A 16,687-nucleotide genomic window follows, 5' to 3' on the forward strand; every position below is an offset into this window, starting at 1 on the left:
TGGGGACAGCAAGGAGCCATCATGCCACGTAGTGCTGAGGCATGGTCCTAGGGCTCAGGTCCTCAGAGAGAGAGAAAGAAAGAGAGAAAGAGAGAATTAGAGAGCGCATACTTAAATTCACACAGGACACCGGATAAGACAGAAGTACTCCAGATATAACAAACTGACCCTAGTCCCCCGACACATAAACTACTGCAGCATAAATACTGGAGGATGAGACAGGAGGGGTCAGGAGACACTGTGGCCCCATCCGATGATACCCCCGGACAGGGCCAAACAGGAAGGATATAACCCCACCCACTTTGCCAAAGCACAAACCCCACATCACTAGAGGGATATCTTCAACCTCCAACTTACCATCCTGAGACAAAGCTGAGTATAGCCCACAAAGATCTCCGCCAAGGGGGACTCCCAAGGGGGACTGCCAACCCAGACAGGAAGATCACGTCAGTGACTCAACCCACTCAAGTGACGCACCCCTCCTAGGGACGGCATTAAAGAGCACCAGTAAGCCAGTGACTCAGCCCCTGTAATACATGTGAACTGATATGAACCTGTGCCAGGTGAGACATTAAACAGTGGGCATAAGGAAAACTTGTCATGTCCATGACAGAGAGGTTGAAACTACTACTAACCTCTAAGCCTGAAACTAACCTCCACCTCTAAGCCTAATGCTAACGCTGTGCCCACCCCACACTCAAAAGTCTTGCGTGCACCGAGCAAGTGACTGTTTTGCATTTGGCAGAACACTATATTTGTGTGCAAATCTCCAATGACATTCAATGTAACAGGTAGACATAATGTTCCTGGGGCTCTTACTGTCTTCTGATCTGCAGAACAAAAACACAGCGGAACTAATCCATTCATCTGAAAACACCAAGGGTGCATCCCAGATGGCACCATATTCCTTATATAGTGCACTACTATTGACTGGTCCTATGGGCCCTAGGTAGGGGGTCATTTGGGACGCAGTACCAAAATACACATATGACAGAGAGGCTGTTTAATTCCTTAATAACAGATGCTTTCATACACTTCAAATGCAAATTAACGCTAATGCCTGACTGCAGATGTACAGGCTCTCACACACACACACACACACACACACACACACACACACACACACACACACACACACACACACACACACACACACACAATAGAGTGTTTAATTAGCAGTAAATTCTGTTAATAGTAAACAGCTTGTAGCAGACACCTCCAGATAACACGTTGTCCTCTAGTGAACATTAGTTCTGTTATTCTGAGGACCCCCCCACACACACACACACACACCACTCTGTTACCACTAAGGCCAGTAATAGAGACAGATGTGGGACGAGGTTTAGCAAGAATACCTCAGACACTTTCAGAGTTGTTCCTTATTTCAACCAAAATAAATATTTGAAGCAAATAAATCATATGTGCACCTTATCCTGTTACCACTAAGGCCAGTAATAGAGACAGATGTGGAGGCCTTTGGATGAGGTTTTTGGGGCAAGAATGAGCCTCAGACACTTTCAGAGTTGTTCCTTATTTCAACCAAAATAAATATTTGAAGCAAATAAATCATATGTGCACCTTATCCTCAACTTGAGAAGTCCCAACTTTGTTGTGAGGCCTTTGGATGAGCCTATCTGTTTGGGTGGGGCCTTTGGATGAGCCTATCTGTTTGTGTGAGGCCTTTGGATGAGCCTATCTGTTTGTGTGGGGCCTTTGGATGAGCCTATCTGTTTGGGTGGGGCCTTTGGATGAGCCTATCTGTTTGGGTGGGGCCTTTGGATGAGCCTATCTGTTTGTGTGAGGCCTTTGGATGAGCCTATCTGTTTGTGTGGGGCCTTTGGATGAGCCTATCTGTTTGTTGTGAGGCCTTTAGATGAGCCTATCTGTTTGTTGTGAGGCCTTTGGATGAGCCTATCTGTTTGTTGTGAGGCCTTTGGATGAGCCTATCTGTTTGAGGCCTTTGGGTGGGGCTATCTGTTTGTTGTTTGGATGAGCTATCTATGGATGAGCCTATCTGCCTATTTGTGAGGCCTTTGGATGAGCCTATCTGTTTTTGCCTTTGGAGGCCTTTGAGATGAGGCCTATCTGTTTGGATGAGTGTGTGAGGGCCTTTGGATGAGCCTATCTGTTTGTGGGGCCTTTGGATGAGCCTATCTTTGGCCTTTGATGAGCCTATCTGTTTGTTGGGTGGATGGCCTTTGGATGAGCCTATCTGTTTGTTGTGGGCCTTTGGATGAGCCTATCTGTCTGTTGTGAGGCCTTTGGATGAGCCTATCTGTTTGTGTGAGGCCTTTGGATGAGCATATCTGTTTGTTGTGGGGCCTTTGGATGAGCCTATCTGTTTGTTGTGAGGCCTTTGGATGAGCCTATCTGTTTGTTGTGAGGCCTTTGGATGAGCCTATCTGTTTGTGTGGGGCCTTTGGATGAGCCTATCTGTTTGTGTGAGGCCTTTGGATGAGCCTATCTGTTTGTTGTGTGGCCTTTGGATGAGCCTATCATGAGCCTATCTGTTTGTTGTGGGGCCTTTGGATGAGCATATCTGTTTGTTGTGGGGTCTTTGGATGAGCCTATCTGTTTGTTGTGGGGCCTTTGGATGAGCCTATCTGTTTTGTGTGAGGCCTTTGGATGAGCCTATCTGTTTGAGCCTATCTGTTTGGGGCCTTTGGATGAGCCTATCTGTTTGTTGTGGGCCTTTGGGCCTGTTTGTTTGGATGAGCCTATCATGATCTGTTTGTTGTGGGGCCTTTGGATGAGAGCCTATCTGTTTGTTGTGGGGCCTTTGGCCTTTGGATGAGCCTGATCTATGAGCCTATCTGTTTTGTGAGGCCTTTGGATGAGCCTATCTGTTTGTTGTGAGGCCTTTTTATCTGTTTGTTGTGGGCCTTTGGATGAGCCTATCTGTTTGTTGTGAGGCCTTTGGATGAGCCTATTGTTTGTGGGCCTTTGGATGAGCTATATGTTTGTTGAGGCCTTTGGATGAGCCTATCTGTTTGTTGTGGGGCCTTTGGATGAGCCTATCTGTTTGTGTGAGGCCTTTGGATGAGCCTATCTGTTTGTGTGAGGCCTTTGGATGAGCCTATCTGTTTGTTGTGAGGCCTTTGGATGAGCCTATCTGTTTGTTGTGAGGCCTTTGGATGAGCCTATCTGTTTGTGTGAGGCCTTTGGATGAGCCTATCTGTTTGTGTGGGGCCTTTGGATGAGCCTATCTGTTTGTTGTGGGGCCTTTGGATGAGCCTATCTGTTTGTGTGGGTGATGGCCTTTGGATGAGCCTATCTGTTTGTGAGGCCTTGTGCCTTTGGATGAGCCTATCTGTTTGTGTGGGGATGAGCCTATCTGTTTGATGAGCCTATCTGTTTGTTGTGGGCCTTGGATGAGATGAGCCTATCTGTTTTTGTGAGGCCTTTTGGATGAGCCTATCTGTTTGTTGTGAGGCCTTTGGATGAGCCTATCTGTTTGTTGTGAGGCCTTTGGATGAGCCTATCTGTTTGTGTGGGGCCTTTAGATGAGCATATCTGTTTGTTGTGAGGCCTTTGGATGAGCCTATCTGTTTAGGTGGGGCCTTTGGATTGAGGCCTTTGGATGAGCCTATCTGTTTGTTGTGAGGCCTTTGGATGAGCCTATCTGTTTGTTGTGAGGCCTTTGGATGAGCATATCTGTTTGTGTGATGGGTGAGCCTATCTGTTTGTGTGAGGCCTTTGATGAGCCATTGGCTTTTGGATGAGCCTATCATGAGCCTATCTGTTTGTTGGGGCCTTTGGATGAGTATCTGTTTGTGGGGTCTTTGGATGAGCCTAGTGAGAAGGCCTTTGGTGTGAGAATGATATGAGGCCTGAGCCTATCTCTGAGCAAACTTTGGATGACATTCACTTTTAAATTGGATTTGAATGTTCACTCTGGCGATTTCTTTTGTATGTTACTCACCTTGGCCATTCCTCCACCTGGCTACCAGGGACAAGGGGGAGCAGAGATCCGACACACACACATTTACACACGCACAAACACGCACTTACAAACATAAACACACACAAACACACACTCTCACAAACACTCTCACAAACACACATGCAAAGACATCCACGTACACCCCTCCCCCAGATACACACACATAGAAGAGGCCAGAAGAAAGAGTAACCTTGTACCAGAAACCTTCCATCCATAGTTACAACAATAGTCTTTGGACTCCTCACCTCAATGGAATGGCTGCAAAAGGTCCTAACTGTCTCTCCACTTAGTCCTTTACAGAAGAGAGTCATGAAGGGTGTATTCTGGTATTGTGTAGTGTAGGCGTTGGTGGAGGGATAACCTTGTAGAAGAAATAAAACACTTGACCTTCTCCCATCTGTAGGAGGGAGAAGAGAGAGAAAGGGAGAATGGAGAGAGAAAGGAGGACAAAGGGAGAGCAGAATACGTTTTTTCTTTCTCCCGAGTGGCACAGCGGTCTAAGGCACTGCATCTCACTGCAGACCCTGGTTCGATTCCAGGCTGTATCACAACCGACTGTGATTGGGAGTCCCATAGGGCGGCGCACAATTGGCCCAGCATCGTCCGGGCTAGTGTTTGGCCGGGGTAGGCCGTCATTGTAAATACAAATTTGTTCTTCAATAAATACATTGAAAAAATATATATTTCTGTCAAGAGTGTTTATTATTCACCATATGGACACATTATGAATAGGTCAGTATAACTTTGATCAGAACTGTTTTTTTTATGAAAATGATCTATTTTGACTCTCAAAAGGATCGGTTGTTTTTACATGCTTCGTATTTTACAGCTGGAACTTGCATATGACTGTATGAGGGAATCAGTGTCACGACTCTTTTCACTATCATGTCTTTTTGTTCTTCAGATTCAGTAACAACATGATAACTCATAGTTCGAACACGTCATCCCTCTCAAGGATGGACCCTTCCAACATCACCATGGCAACAATCACTTCTTTCTCTCATTCTTGGTTCAATTCCCTCAACCACGGATCCTTTCAATATCACCACAATATAACGTTGTTCTCTCTGAAAAGTATTCTTAAGTCTTCTCTACCCAGTCTGACCCAGAGGTCTAACTAGCAAGGAGTCTTTCACAAACCTAATTAGATTTAAACAGACACTGGTCAGTCAACAATAGGGCGGACATATTGGAAGATATGACGGAGAAAGATCAGGTCCTTCCAGTGACAGGAATATATCATTTCCTGTCTGTACCTTGCATGCTCCACATACTCTGAAAAGGGTTTTGATAACAATTCATAGCTTAGGCCATATCTGCCTCGACCAGCTCTCACACAGACATATCCCCAAGCTGGTAATTGGACATTTCGCACTGTTTTTCTCTGTTCCTAGCCTGAATACAAAGGAAACTCCAGCAACTCTTAATGACTTCTAGCTAGCCTCTTATATAGGCTTGCATCCCAAATGGCACCTTTTCACTATGGGTCCTAGTCAAAAGTAGTGTACTTAATAGGGAATAGGGTGCCATTTGGGACGAGGGCTAAATCTAGCTGGTTTAATGGCTCTTTCACTAACTCCCTCAATTAAAGTCTGCTCTGTGAATATAAACAAAGGAGGGTGCCGCCAGGGGACATGTTTGTTGTACCTGGATTAGTCAACCCACAGGGCACAGATGTCACTTCAACATTTAGTTCTGATTTACATTTGGTTGAGTTGGCAACCAATGTGAATTCAACAGAAAATCAACAAAAATATCAGGTTTTGACTAAATGTCCTTTATGTTGATGACTTTTTGCAAATCCAATCAGTTTGGATTTTGTTGATTCAACTTCATCACTTTGATTTTTGTCGTTGAAATGACGTGGAAGCAACATTGATTCATCCAGTTTTTGCCCAGTGGGAAGGGTCCAATAGGCCTGACACTTTTGACCTTTTGTGCTGCTTCCTTCTACTTCCGAACTCTCACTGCCCTGGGAGAAACAAACAAACACACTGGCCCTCCCTTACCCTCCATGCCTTGTTAACAGTGTGTCACATAAAAAATAAGGTCCCATAAGGCTCTGGTCAAAATGATAGCCATTACAGACGCAATTAGGTCACGAGTGACTGATCAAAGGAGAAGCATTATTTGGTGGTGGTCACAATCCAAGATGGTTTGGGAACAAGTATTGCAGCCAGGTCACCCGTGACACAAGTCAGTATTCCACGTCCATCCACGTCTGAGGTTGTCGGGTGATTACGTGAAAACTGGCCTCTAGGGGCAACAGTGAGCACGATAACCTTCCCGTAGGTTTTGGTTTTGCTAGGGCGTCGTGGACAGGGATGGCAGATGGGCAAGGGCATCCGACTCTGATTTCCAGTGACAGAAAGTTGTTTTAGAGATTTTTGCTTTAAGGCTATCCAAACCTTAATCGTTACCTTAACCATTTGGAGTTAATGCCTAACCCTAAGATTTCAGAGTTAATGCCTGAACTCAACATTAAACACTTCTAAATCTGACGTTTGCAACAACTTCGATATTTGAAGTTTGAGAAACACGGATGAACGTCAAATTTTGACGTGAGACTGTGAGGGCTAGTTGAGTATTGACCAAACAGAGGGAAAAAACAGAGGGAGGAACAAAGGGACGAACAGAGGGGAAACAGAGTGGGAACAGAAGGAAGGAACAGAGAGAGGAAACAGAGATGAAAGACAGGGAGGAAACAGAGGGAAGGAACAGCGTGGGAAAAAGAGGGAGGAAACAGAGGGAAGGAACAGCGTGGGAAACAGAGGAGGAAACAGAGGGAAGGAACAGCGTGGGAAACAGAGGGAGGAAACAGAGGGAAGGAACAGCGTGGGAAACAGAGGGAGGAAACAGAGGGAAGGAACAGCGTGGGAAACAGAAGGAGGAAACAGAGGGAAGGAACAGCGTGGGAAACAGAGGGAGGAAACAGAGGGAAGGAACAGAGGAAGCGTGGGAAACAGAGGGAGGAAACAGAGGGAAGGAACAGCGTGGGAAACAGAGGGGGAGGAAACAGAGGGGAAGGAACAGCGTGGGAAACAGAGGAGGAAACAGAGGGAAGGAACAGCGTGGGAAACAGAGGGGAAACAGAGAGGAGAATCAGATGGGGGAAACAGAGGAGGAATCAGAGAAACAGAGGGAAGGAACAGAATCAGATGGGGGAAACAGAGGAAACAGAGAAACAGGGAGGAAACAGAGAAACAGGGAATCAAGGAACAGACTGAGGAATCAGATGGAAAAACAGAGGGGGGAACAGAGGGGGAATGGAAACAGATGGGGGAAACAGAGGAGAATCAGATGGGGAAACAGAATCAGGGGAAACAGACTGAGGAATCAGATGGGGAAACAGAGGAGGAATCAGATGGGGGAAACAGACTGAGGAATCAGATGGGGGAAACAGAGGAAACAGATGGGGGAAACAGGAAACAGATGGAAACAGGGAAATCAGATGGAAACAGGAGGAATCAGATGGGGGAAACAGATCAGATGGGAAACAGACAGATGGAAACATAGGAGGAATCAGATGGGGGAAACAGAGGAGGAATCAGATGGGGGAAACAGACTGAGGAATCAGATGGGGGAAACAGAGGAGGAATCAGATGGGGGAAACAGAGGAGGAATCAGATGGGGGAAACAGACTGAGGAATCAGAGGGGAAGGAGTGTGATGTCATGGTATTATGAGAAAATAGCATAGTGTGTTTATTGTCTGTTTTCACATAAATGTTTGGGTTCTCAACGTCATTAAAACTCACTCATGGGCCTCCTGAGTGATGCAGTGGTCTAAGGCACTGCTTCACAGTGCTCGAGGCATCACTACATATCTGGGTTTGATCGCAGCCGGCCGCGACCGGGAGACTCATGATGCGGCGTACAATTAGCACAGCGTTGTCTGGGTTAGGGGACTGTTTGGCCGGCCGGGACGTCCTTGTCCCATCACGATCTAGCGATTCCTTGTGGCGGGCCAGGTGCATGCTGACTTGGGTCACCAGTTGTACAGTGTTTTCTCTGACACATTTGTGCGGCTAGCTTCCAGGTTAAGCAAGCAGTGTGTCAAGAAGCAGTGTGTCTTGGCAGGGTCGTGTTTCGTAGGACGCATGGCTCTCTACCTTCGCCTCTACCGAGTCCGTACGGGAGTTTCAGCAATGGGAGAAGACTGTAACTACCATTTGGATATCACAAAATTATTTTAAAAAGAATAACATTCACACTCATGACAGGACAGGATGTGCTAGACAACTCACAAAGAAGAGTACAACCAACATCCACCAGCCACTGTCTTCTAGGAGTTACAGCAGGATTCATGGGAGGCAGAACCTAGAATGCCTGCCCTCAGGTCAGAAATGGTTCAGTCAAAACCCCTACATCAGGGGTTAACTGTCCCTCAGAAAGCTGCCCCTAATGGGGCCTGATGGGGCAGTAGATTACCTGGGGGGCAGTAGAATGTCTGTCAGGGGGAGATGGTCTGACTGGGGCAGATTAAAGTTACACCAGGATGGAAGATGAAGATAATGGATCTACCTGTCCTCCTTCCTGTTCTATGATTCATGTTTTATGATTCATATGCTTTTCAGATTGTCAGGAGTGTGCTAACCTCCACCACAAACACACACATACATGTATTCATGTAGACACACACACACCCACACGCACTGTTGATCAGAATTGATTTATCATACTTTAATAACTCTACTTTTGTGCACAGACTTCTCTCCATTGGAATTCAGTTGTAAACTAATGATAAGGACCCCGCTAACAGCAGCTGTAAATATGCTGCAAAACAAAGCTAGGCCTTCACGTGGTTCATACCCTTCACGTGGTTCAGACCCTTCACGTGGTTCATACCCTTCACGTGGTTCATACCCTTCACGTGGTTCAGACCCTTCACGTGGTTCATACCCTTCACGTGGTTCAGTCCCTTCACGTGGTTCAGACCCTTCACGTGGTTCATACCCTTCACGTGGTTCATACCCTTCACGTGGTTCATACCCCTCACGTGGTTCATACCCTTCACGTGGTACATACCCCTCACGTGGTTCATACCCTTCACGTGGTACATACCCCTCACGTGGTTCAGACCCCTCACGTGGTTCATACCCTTCACGTGGTTCAGACCCTTCACGTGGTTCAGACCCTTCACGCGGTTCAGACCCTTCACGCGGTTCAGTCCCTTCACGTGGTTCAGTACCCTTCACGCGGTTCAGACCCTTCACGCGGTTCAGACCCTTCACGTGGTTCATACCCGTAGACTAAATTACAAGGAACAACAAGTTGCCTCACGGGAATAACGTCATTAAATCTATTATTAACTAAATGTATTATTATATCTATTGATGTGAACTGTTCAGACTGTGGACTACAGTAGATACAGTAGTAATAGTTCCTCAGTGTGATTGGCTTTCCTCCATAGCATGATGTTTTTTTTTCTAAGAGCCTTTGGGCAAAAACGAATAATAAGAGAAGTGTGAATTGGGAGATTGAGTTTGTTTCAAAGAGGAAGGTTTCAAACAAATATTCCACATGCATCAGAATGATGGATGTTGAATTAGCTTCATCTCAGAGGTCAGTGATGGATCAGAATGACTGGTGTTGAATTAACTCCGTCTCAGAGGTCAGTGATGCAGAGCAGAAGGGTGGTGATAATACATACTGGTCAGCCGTGCATCCTTCATTAAAACTAAACATCACTGTTTGGGAAATTAAATCATTGTCTAGAAACCTTTTCTATAACAACTACTACATTTAAATGTACATTTTAGTCATTAAGCAGATTCTGTTATACTGAGTTAGAGATGTTGGTTATCTTCAGCTAAGCAGACTCTGTTATCCAGAGTTAGAAATGTTGGTTATCTTCAGGTAGCTAGGTGAGACAACCCCATAAAACTGTGACATAACAAGTACATAATACACATGTTAATCATAACCACAGCCGTCATGTAAAACGGAGCAGGCTATCACTAGTAGTGCTAGCCAACCTGTGTTTTTATCCACAGCTGGGCACAAATGCCTCAGGTGTGAGATGATTTCCACACAATCACAAGATGAAGAGAAGGTGGAAGTGGATAATGGACAGGTATTAGTCTGCCCTAAATGCACCAGCATCAAGCATCTTAGGGAGAGGTCCTCCGGCTGTTAGCTTGGCTGTGAGAAAAGGAAAACCTGCTTTCTAAGTACACTGACCTTGCTGTAACCCAGGCAAACCCAATCTCAGTTTTAAATGCCTCCTATAGAAAAGCTGTCGATGAGTCGGGCGGCGTTGATCTGTCCCAATCCAACAGACAGATGTGAAGCTTTGAGACAGACCTACCAGCCCCGGGAGTCAGCACGGATCCTCCCCCACGGCCACTGCAGTTCAGCAGGTCACTTCCCCGTCGGGTACCATCACGACCACCATCATTGTGGGAAGCTCAATGGTGAGAGATTTTGTCATGCCTATGATCTGTGGATCGACCAAGGTCCATTGTCACCCATGACCCCGTGTCCATGACATGCATCTCATCTGGCTGTGAGTCCCATAGGGCAGTGCACAATTGGCACAGGTTTGGCTGGGGAAGGCTGTCATTGTAAATAAGAATATGTTCTTAATTGACCAACCTAGTTAAATTAAAAGTACCTGACCAAATTTTGATTTGCTGTGGGAGGAACCACAGGATTTACCCTAACCACAGAGGTTCTATGATTATTTCCAGCAACATCGCAAACTGTTGTAGAGACTGACAGACATGGTTTGGTAGTGCTCCAGTCCCAGCAACATCAAACTGTTTTAGACTGACAGACAGGGTCTGGTAGTGCTTCAGTCCCAGCAACATCAAACTGTTGTAGAGACTGACAGACAGGGTCTGGTAGTGCTTCAGTCCCAGCAACATCAAACTGTTGTAGAGACTGACAGACAGGGTCTGGTAGTGCTTCAGTCCCAGGAACATCGCAAACTGTTGTAGAGACTGACAGACAGGGTCTGGTAGTGCTTCAGTCCCAGCAACATCGCAAACTGTTGTAGAGACTGACAGACATGGTTTGGTAGTGCTCCAGTCCCAGCAACATCAAACTGTTGTGACAGAGACTGACAGACAAAGGAGTGACAGACAGGGTCTGGTAGTGCTTCAGTCCCAGCAACATCGCAAACTGTTGTAGAGACTGACAGACAGGGTCTGGTAGTGCTTCAGTCCCAGCAACATCGCAAACTGTTGTAGAGACTGACAGACAGAGTGCTTCAGTCCCAGCAACAGCAAACTGTTGTAGAGACTGACAGACAGGGTCTGGTAGTGCTTCAGTCCCAGCAACATCAAACACTGACAGACAACAGGGTCCCAGCAACATCGCAAACTGTTGTAGAGACTGACAGACAGGGTCTGGTAGTGCTTCAGTCCCAGCAACATCAAACTGTTTAGAGACTGGTCTGTCCCAGCAACATCAAACTGTTTTAGACTGACAGACAGGGTCAGTCCCAGCAACATCAAACTGTTGTAGAGACTGACAGACAGGGTCTGGTAGTGCTCCAGTCCCAGCAACATCAAACTGTTGTAGAGACTGACAGACAGGGTCTAGGTCCAGTGCAACATCAAACTTCAGTCCCAGCAACATCGCAAACTGTTGTAGAGACTGACAGACAGGGTCTGGTAGTGCTCAGTCCCAGCAACATCAAACTGTTTTAGACTGCAACAGGGTCAGTGCTCCAGTCCCAGCAATATCAAACTGTTTTAGACTGACAGACAGGGTCTGGTAGTGCTTCAGTCCCAGCAACAGCAAACTGTTGTAGAGATCAGACAGGGTCTGTAGTGCTTCAGTCCCAGCAACATCGCAAACTGTTGTAGAGACTGACAGACAGGGTCTGTGTCAGTGCAACATCAAACTAGAGACTCAGGGTCTGGTAGTGCTTCAGTCCCAGGAACATCAAACTGTTGTAGAGACTGACAGAGGGTCTGGTAGTGCTTCAGTCCCAGTCAAACGCAAACTGTTGTAGAGACTGACAGACAGGGTCTGGTAGTGCTTCAGTCCCAGCAACATGCAAACTGTTGTAGAGACTGACAGACAGGGTCTGCTCCAGTCCCAGCAACATCAAACTGTTTTAGAGACAGACAGGGTCTGGTAGTGCTTCAGTCCCAGCAACATCAAACTGTTGTAGAGTCTGGTCTAGTGCTTCAGTCCCAGCAACATCAAACTGTTGTAGAGACTGACAGACAGGGTCTGGTAGTGCTCCAGTCCCAGCAACATCAAACTGTTGTAGAGACTGACAGACAGGGTCTGGTAGTGCTTCAGTCCCAGCAACATCAAACTGTTGTAGAGACTGACAGACAGGGTCTGGTAGTGCCAGTCCCAGCAACAACATCAAACTGTTTTAGACTGACAAACTGTTGCAACATCAAACTGAGACTGACAGACAGGGTCTGGTAGTGCTTCAGTCCCAGCAACATCAAACTGTTGTAGAGACTGACAGAAGGGTCTGGTAGTGTTTCCTGACAGACAGGGTCATCCAGTCCCAGCAACATCAAACTGTTGTAGAGACTGACAGACAGGGTCTGGTAGTGCTTCAGTCCCAGCAACATCGCAAACTGTTGTAGAGACTGACAGACAGGGTCTGGTAGTGCTTCAGTCCCAGCAACATCGCAAACTGTTGTAGAGACTGACAGACAGTCCCAGCAACATCAAACTGTTGTAGTGCTTCAGTCCCAGCAACAGTCAAACTGTTGTAGAGACTGACAGACAGGGTCTGGTAGTGCTTCAGTCCCAGCAACATCGCAAACTGTTGTAGAGACTGACAGACAGGGTCTGGTAGTGCTTCAGTCCCAGCAACATCAAACTGTTGTAGAGACTGACAGACAGGGTCTGGTAGTGTCAGTCCCAGCAACATCAAACTGTTGACAGACAGGGTCTTCAGTCCCAGCAACATCAAACTGTTGTAGAGACTGACAGACAGGGTCTGGTAGTGCTCCAGTCCCAGCAACATCAAACTGTTGTAGAGACTGACAGACAGGGTCTGGTAGTGCTTCAGTCCCAGCAACAAGAGACTGACAGACAGGGTCTGTAGTGCTTCAGTCCCAGCAACATCGCAAACTGTTGTAGAGACTGACAGACAGGGTTTTAGACTGACAGACAGGCTTCAGTCAAGCAAACTGTTGTAGAGACTGACAGACAGGGTCTGGTAGTGCTCCAGTCCCAGCAACATCAAACTGTTGTAGACTGACAGACAGGGTCTGGTAGTGCTTCAGTCCCAGCAACATCCTGTTGTAGAGACTGCAGGGTCTGGTAGTGCTCACATCAAACAGACAGGGTCTGTTGCAACATCAAACTGTTGTAGAGACTGACAGACAGGGTCTGGTAGTGCTCAGTCCCAGCAACATCAAACTGTTGTAGACTGACAGACAGGGTCTGGTAGTGCTTCAGTCCCCCATCAAACTGTTTAGACTGACAGACAGGGCAATCCCTGCAACATCGCAAACTGTTGTTCAGAGACTGACAGACAGGGTCTGGTAGTGCTTCAGTCCCAGCAACATCGCAAACTGTTGTATCAGACTGACAGACAGGGTCTGGTAGTGCTTCAGTCCCAGCAACATGCAAACTGTTGTAGAGACTGACAGACAGGGTCTGGTAGTGCTTCAGTCCCAGCAACATCAAACTGTTTTAGACTGACAGACAGGGTCTGTAGTGCTTCAGTCCCAGCAACATCAAACTGTTGTAGAGACTGACAGACAGGGTCTGGTAGTGCTCCAGTCCCAGCAACATCAAACTGTTGTAGACTGACAGACAGGGTCTGGTAGTGCTCCAGTCCCAGCAACATCAAATAGAGACTGACAGAAGGGTCTGTTGCTTCAGTCCCAGCAACTGCAAACTGTTGTAGAGACTGACAGACAGGGTCTGGTAGTGCTCCAGTCCCAGCAACATCAAACTGTTTTAGACTGACAGACAGGGTCTGGTAGTGCTCCAGTCCCAGCAATATCAAACTGTTTTAGACTGACAGACAGGGTCTGGTAGTGTTTCATTCCCTGCAACATCGCAAAATGTTGTAGAGACTGACAGACAGGGTCTGCTTCAGTAGTGCAAACTTCAGTCCCAGCAACATCGCAAACTGTTGTAGAGACTGACAGACAGGGTCTGGTAGTGCTCCAGTCCCAGCAACATCACAAACTGTTGTAGAGACTGACAGACAGGGTCTGGTAGTGCTCCAGTCCCAGCAACATCGCAAACTGTTGTAGAGACTGACAGACAGGGTCTGGTAGTGTCAGTCCCAGCAACTCGCAAACTGTTGTAGAGACTGACAGACAGGGTCTGGTAGTGCTTCAGTCCCAGCAACATCAAACTGTTGTAGAGACTGACAGACAGGGTCTGGTAGTGCTTCAGTCCCAGCAACATCGCAAACTGTTGTAGAGACTGACAGACATGGTCTGGTAGTGCTTCAGTCCCAGCAACATCAAACTGTTGTAGAGACTGACAGACATGGTCTGGTAGTGCTTCAGGTCTGAGTAGTGCTTCAGTCCCAGCAACATCGCAAACTGTTGTAGAGACTGACAGACAGGGTCTGGTAGTACTCCAGTCCCAGAAACATCAAACTGTTTAACATCAAACTGTCTACTATTTATATAGACAAAAATGTCCAAAATGCACAACTTCTTTTTTATGCTGATGATACTGTTATTACTGTTGTGCCTCGTCTCTTACAAAAGCTTTCCAGAACTTGCAAATTGCTTTTTATACTGTTCAACATACCTTGTGTCAATTGAAGCTTATCGTCAACACTGACAAAACTAAACTAATGGTGTTTTCTAAAGCAAGAAATAGACCTCTGAACCTTTCACCTATTACTACCTGTCAGGGCAAGTAGATTGAGGTTGTAACCTCATATACATATCTTGGAATTTTAATTGATGACAGCCTCTCTTTTAAATTGCATATTCAACAACTTACAAAAAAATGTAAGCTGAAATTGGGATATTATTTTAGGAATAAGGCCTGTTTTTCTTTTGAAGCCAGAAGGAGGCTAGTATCAGCTACATTTATGCCTTTACTAGACTATGGGGATATTTTATATATGAACGCTTCCGCTCAGTGTTTGAGATCAATGGACACCCTTTGAGGTTTATTTGAAACTGCAAAACCTTTACGCACCAATGCACTTTGTATACCAGGGTTGGCTGGCCTTCTCTAGTCACTCGTAGGCTCAGGCACTGGTATACTTCATTTTTACAAAGCCTTTACACACCACTGCACTTTGTATACCAGGGTTGGCAGGCCTTCTCTAGTCACTCGTAGACTCAGGCACTGGTATACATTTATTTACAAAGCCTTTACACACCACTGCACTTTGTATACCAGGGTTGGCTGGCCTTCTCTAGTCACTCGTAGGCTCAGGTACTGGTATACTTTTATTTACAAAGCCTTTACACACCACTGCACTTTGTATACCAGGGTTGGCTGGCCTTCTCTAGTCACTCGTAGGCTCAGGCACTGGTATACTTTTATTTACAAAGCCTTTACACACCACTGCACTGTATACTTTTTATTTACAAAGCCTTTACACCACCAGGTATACCAGTGGCTGGCTTCTCTAGTCACCGTAGGCTCAGGCACTGGTATACTTTTATTTACAAAGTTGGCTCTAGGCCTTCTTTCTGCACTTTGTCAGGGTTGGCTGCTAGTCACCGTAGGCTCAGGCACTCGTACACACCACTCTTTGTAGTCCTTCTCTAGCTCAGGCACTGGTATACTTTTATTTACAAAGCCTTTACACACCACTGCACTTTGTATACCAGGGTTGGCTGTCCTTCACTCGTAGTCAGGCACTGTATACTTTTTATTTAGCCTTTACACACCACTGCACTTTGTATACCAGGGTTGGCTGGCCTTCTCTAGTCACCGTAGGCTCAGGCACTGGTATACTTTTATTTACAAAGCCTTTACACACCACTGCACTTTGTATACCAGGGTTGGCTGTCCTTCTCTAGTCACTCGTAGGCTCAGGCACTGGTATACTTTTATTTACAAAGCCTTTACACACCACTGCACTTTGTATACCAGGGTTGGTCCTTCTCTAGTCACTCGTAGGCTCAGGCACTGGTATACTTTTATTTATTTACAAACTGCCTTTACACACCACTGCACTTTGTATACCAGGGTTGGCTGTCCTTCTCTAGTCACTCGTAGGCTCAGGCACTGGTATACTTTTATTTACAAAGCCTTTACACACCACTGCACTTTGTACACCAGGGTTGGCTGTCCTTCTCTAGTCACTCGTAGGCTCAGGCACTGGTATACTTTTATTTACAAAGCCTTACACACCACTACTTTTGTACACCACTGCAGGCTTTGTGCACTTTGTACACCAGGGTTGGCTGTCCTTCTCTAGTCACTCGTAGGCTCAGGCACTGGTATACTTTTATTTACAAAGCCTTTACACACCACTGCACTTTGTACACCAGGGTTGGCTGTCCTTCTCTAGTCACTCGTAGGCTCAGGCACTGGTATACTTTTATTTACAAAGCCTTTACACACCACTGCACTCAGGTCACTGGCTCAGGCATACTTTTATTTACAAAGCCTTTACACACCACTGCACTTTGTACACCAGGGTTGGCTGTCCTTCTCTAGTCACTCAGGCTTACTTTTTTATTTACAAAGCCTTTACACACCACTGCACTTTGTATACCACTAGGTAGGCTCAGGCACTGGTATTTTATTTACAAAGCCATTTTGGGTTTACATTTTCTTTGTTACCTTTTTATTTGGGCATTTTTATTGTTCAGAAATGTGGT

This window comes from Oncorhynchus nerka, linkage group LG6, assembly GCF_034236695.1.
Source record: "Oncorhynchus nerka isolate Pitt River linkage group LG6, Oner_Uvic_2.0, whole genome shotgun sequence".
Classification (NCBI taxonomy): Eukaryota; Metazoa; Chordata; class Actinopteri; order Salmoniformes; family Salmonidae; genus Oncorhynchus; species Oncorhynchus nerka.